Genomic DNA, 5632 nt, shown 5'->3' with positions numbered 1-5632 from the left:
TCTTCTCCTTCTCCTCCTTCTCCTTCTTCTTCTTCTCCTCCTCTTCCCCCCTCCTCCCCCTCCTCCTCCTCCCCTTCTTCTTCTTCTTCTTCTTCTTCTTCTTCTTCTTCTTCTTCTTCTTCTTCTCCTCCTCCTCCTCCTCCTCCTCCTCCTCCTCCTCCTCCTCCTCCTCCTCCTCCTTCTCCTCCTCCTCCTCCCTTTTTTCTTTCCTTTTCTTCCCCACGCATAGTCACACAGTCTAACTCACACTGGCCTCAAAACCATGGCTTAACTTCCACATTGCTGGGATCGATCACTCATTCAGGATAAGATCAGGCCGAGATAACAAGGCAAGGCAGCCTCTTCTGTAACAGCAAGAACAGTAGCTACCAGGGTGAACTAGCTGGTGACTGCTTACTGCCAGCGCCCTTACCACTGGCAATCTGAGGGAAAAGGTGGTCTCTACACTTCTGCATGTTTTCATCCCAGAGTTATCACTGAAGGCCTTGATCTTTGTGATGCTTTTACTTAGGTCATTCGTCATGCTGATCAGACCCGACAGACCACTGTTAAGATTTCTCCTTACTGTTGTTGGCGGTGAACGTACCACTATTACTCATAAAGTAACAACTTCACTCCTGCATTATGACTGCCACCAATATCCCCTGGCTGACCAGACCATAGGAGCTGGAATAATATCACTCCTAAACTGTGAGCCAAAGCTTCCCCCGTGTCACCAGACTGTTAAAACATCTACAGAACGGTCCTGAGGCTGCTCGAAAAGGATTTTTTGTTGGACTTCAGATTTTTTTTTTTTTTTTTTTTTGGTTTTGGTTTTTCGAGACAGGGTTTCTCTGTGTAGCCCTGGCTGTCCTGGAACTCACTTTGTAGACCAGACTGGCCTCGAACTCAGAAATCTGCCTGCCTCTACCTCCCGAGTGCTGGGATTAAAGGTGTACGCCACCACTCATGGCAAAGCACGCCTTTCAAAATTCTGAAATTATAGCCACAGTCTCTGTCATCATCGATGGTGCACACATGAAGCACGTCTGCTTTACCCAAGGAGAAAGATATTTCCCTTTCACTGGGCTGAATACATTACAGTTAGATGTGAGCAAGTTAACTACCTTATCAGCGATATTCCTTGAAGAATGAGCTTCAGGTGTTTAATGGTTTCCTCTTAGTGACCTGTTTAAAATTACCCAGCAGTTCCCTGTTTGCAAACATTTATGCTTAATTTTTTTAAAATGATTTATTTATTATTATAAATAAGTACACTGTAGCTGTCTTCAGACACTCCAGAAGAGGACATCAGATCTAATTCAGGTGGTGGTAAGCCACCATGTGGTTGCTGGGAATTGAACTCAGGACCTTCGGAAGAGCAGTCAGTGCTCTTATCCACTGAGCCATCTCATCAGGCCTTATACTTAAAATTTAACAACAAGAATAAATAATTCAAGTCTCAAAAGGACCCATTCCTGAGTGAACTCGTTGGGTCAACTGGACTTGTCAGGCTTCGAGAAACCTTTCACAAAAGTGCTTCCTAAGAAAGTGTGCACGCCTTTAGTCCCAGCACTCAAGAGGCAGAGGCAGGGGGATCTCTGAGTTTGAAGCTAGCCTGGTCTACAGAGTGACTTCCAGGACAGCCAGGGCTACACAGAGAAACCCTGTCTCAGAAAACAAAAGAAAAAAGAAAAGTGAAACTGCAGAGTGTATAAACTGAGGCAGAGTGTATAAACTGAGGCAGTGTAAACTGAGGCAGAGGTGAGAGGCGGTGGAGGGTGAGCAAGGGTCAGAAGATTGCCAGGGTCCACTCTTGTAAGTCTCAGCTTTCCCTGTACGTGAAATATTCACTCAGACCCTTTGGATCCCTTTGAATCCCTTTTTTCTCACCCAAATTACTGCTCTCTGCTATGTGCTCCTAAGAAACTGCGTTTCCACATGGGTGGATTCATGGGCTACACGTGATAACGTAGAAAAGGTATTCTAGTAAGTTGTCTTCTGACACCCACTTTAGCTCCATGACTTGCCTGCACAGACACACACACTCACAGACACACACACGCACACAGACACACAAATGCACACAGGCACACACGTATGCACAGACTCTTACAGATACACACACATGCACACAGATAAACACACAGATACACGCACATGCACAGATTCACACACACACAAACACACACATGCACACAGACACACACAAATGCACACAAATATACATACAAACACACACATGCACACAGACACATACATGCACACAGATACACACACAAATGCACACAAATATACATACAAACACACTCATGCACACAGGCACACACATGTACACAGACACACACAGAGACACACACACATACACACACATCTCAAGCACAATAAACGAATGAATGAATGAATGAATGAATGAATGAATGAATGAATGAATAATAAAACTTTTTAAAAAGTAGATCAGTTTGCCGGGCATGGTGGCACACGCCTTTAATCCCAGCACTAGGGAGGCAGAGGCAGGCAGATTTCTGAGTTCGAGGCCAGCCTGGTCTACAAAGTGAGTTCCAGGACAGCCAGAGCTATACAGAGAAACCCTGTCTCGAAAAAAAACAAAAAAGTAGATCAGTCATTTCAAAATCACTTTGTAGATCAGTCATTTCAAAATCACTTTTCCTGTAGGGTTGAAGGCAAGTGTGCTGTGTATTAGCCAATTTCCCATCAATGCTCAGTAAAAACGTTCCTCAGAACTTGTGAAATGGTTGATTTTGCCTGCCAGAAAGAATCACCTTCCTTTAGACCTGATGTCACATTTCACAGCCCATGCTGGCCTCCAGGCTCCTTGGGTACCTGTTATGCATTCCAAAGTCCACTCCAGCATCCTGACTCTTCTCACCTCCTCCTCTACACTGAACATCCGGGCTGCTTCAGTTCACAGGCTCCCTCCTCTGGCCATGGTCAGTCAGCTTCTTTTTGGACTCTTGAAATGCCTCTGGCTGCTCTCTCTCTCTCTCTCTCTCTCCTTACCCCTCTCTCTTTCTGTCTCTAATTTTATATGATTGGCATTTTTCCTGCATATATGTCTGTGAAAGGGTATTGGATCTCCTGGAAGTAGAGTTACAGGCAGCCACCATGTGGATGTTGGGAATTGAACCTGGGCCCTCTGGAAGAGCAGCCAGTGCTCTTAACCACTTGGAGCCAGCTCTCTAGCCCTGTAGCCTCTTACCTACATCTTATGGATGGAGCAACCATTTCAGTTTCCTTTACTTCCTGGCCCTCACGGTGACAACTTCCTGAGGAAACTAGAGAAGGAAGTAGGATTTACTTCCTAGTTGTTTCTGAAGTCTGAGTCCATGGTTGGCTGGCTCTGTCGTCCTGGTCTGCTGTGAGGCAGGACATTTTGGTGGTGGAAGTCTGACGGATGAAACTGATGACCTCTGATAACCCAGAAGGAAAAAGATCGTGATGTCTTGGGGCTGAGTGGCCTTCCAAGAAGCACCTCCGTGACACATTTTCTTCAAACAGGTCTCACTGTCTAGTTTCCATCACCTCTCAATAACCAAATTATGAATCTGCCAATGAATTAACTCATTGATTAAGTCAGAGGCTCAGGGACCAAACACTCTCCGACAGCCCAGCTTCTGACCCTTGCATTAGAGACCAAGCCTTCAACAGCACAGCAGCACCAGTGTGGGGGTGCACAGCACTTCACAGCTACACTGCAGGAAGGATGTTCCTAATGCTGTTCTTCAGGTTGACGAGAGTCTCCCCTGTTGGGAAAACAGGGCTCCTTCAAAGTTCACTTTGGTAGTTCTGGGGAGTCTTGTATAGAAAGCTAGTATTTTTTTTTCTTTTAAAAATAAAAGGCCTTCTATAAATTTTACTGCTTAATAAAACTGCTTAGAAATGGAACATTCCCTGGGCTGGAGAGATGGCTCAGTGGTTAAGAGCACTGACTGCTCTTCCAAAGGTCCTAAGTTCAATTCCCAGCAACCACATGGTGGTTCACAACCATCTGTAATAGGATCTGATGCCCTCTTCTGGTGTGTCTGAAGACAGCTACAGTGTACTCATATACATAAAATAAATAAATCTTAAAAAGAAAGGAAGAGAGAGAGGTAGAACATTCCCAACCTACCTGTCACTCACTCCAAGGTTACTAGGACATGGCAGTGCTAAACTGTGTGGCAAGGATGTGCACCAGTGTGTGGCAGGGAGTTCCATTTCATCCAGTGTCTAGCTGCCACCAAGTAAGTCTGTGCCTCAATCAAGTAGAGGCAATAATACCACCCTTCAGGATCATAAGGCAAATATTTTAAAAAGCATTAAGAACCATGCCTACGGGCCCAGGAGTCAAAGGCACTTGCAGCTAAAACCGGATCCTTGAGCTGGAGAGATGGTCCAGCAGTTAAGAATGCTGGCTGCTCTGCCAGAGAGCGGATGTGGTTCCCAGCACCCACATGGTGGTTAATAGCCATCTGTAACTTCAGTGTTACAGAGGTTCAGTTGGGGGATCCAACACCTTCTTCTGGCCTCTGTGGGCATCAGGCACACATGTACATACACGGTGCACAGGCACGCACACAAGCAAAACACACCTACACACATAAAACTAAATTTAATTTTTTTTTTAAAGAGTGGGAGAAAAAAATACTGACAATCTCAGTTTGACCCCTGGAATCTACAAAATGCATACATACATACATACATACATACATACATACATACATACATACTGATACAGAGGCTCATAACTGTAATCCCAGAACTCCTACGAGAGACTGGGTGGGGGGTGGAGGCAGGAGAATTGCTTGGAAGCTCACAGCTGTGCAGCACAGTGGGAACAAGAGACAAGGCAGCTTCAACAGGAGGAGAGAAGAGACTTCCCAAAGCTGTCCTCCTGTCCCCTGACCTCCACATGCCTGCTGTGATCCTCAGATGCTGACATGTATGTTCAGACACACACCACAGAGAGATGGGGTGGGAGAAGGTGATGGTGATGACAACTACGACAGATAAAAAATAAAATAATAAAAATCACGCCTAACATAAAGCATAACATAACATAACTAACATAAAGTGTTCAGTCTGTTACAGAAACCAAAGCAATATAGCAATATTGGGGGACAGAGGTAGGTCAATAATAGAGCTCTCACCTAAAATGCACTGGCCCTGGGTTCAGTCCCTAATGCCTCAGGGAGGAAAAGAAAGGGGGGGGGGGAGGAAGAAAAGACGGAGGAGAAAGATCTGATCAGAAGCCCGGCATGGTGGTGCATGTCTTTAATCCCAGCCACAGGAGGCAGAGGCAGATGGGTCTCTGAGAGTTTGAGACCATCCTACAAACTGAGCTCTGGGATAGCCAGAACTCTAGAGAGACACACTCAAGGACAGTCTGAGCGGGCCTGGAACTCCAGGTCCCCAAGTGCCTTCTGGTTTCTTAGGTTAAAAGAGGAAAATAAGGTGTGAGACTCGGAGAGCTTTGTCAGGCAGGTAGCTAATCAGGGGAACCACACCCTCTCCTTTCCACCGAGACCTTAGAGGTTAGCCCTTGGAATTGTAAGGAGGAAAACCCTATTTGGTAAGAGATGGCTTTTGGTGCCTGGATTACCACAGCCAATCAGAGCACAGGACATTGCTCTTTGTACTCCAGCCCACCCCT

The sequence above is a fragment of the Mus musculus genome, chromosome 5, assembly GCF_000001635.26.
Source record: "Mus musculus strain C57BL/6J chromosome 5, GRCm38.p6 C57BL/6J".
Classification (NCBI taxonomy): Eukaryota; Metazoa; Chordata; class Mammalia; order Rodentia; family Muridae; genus Mus; species Mus musculus.
The sequence above is the reverse complement of the archived record's forward strand: the minus strand, read 5'-3'. Positions refer to the sequence as shown.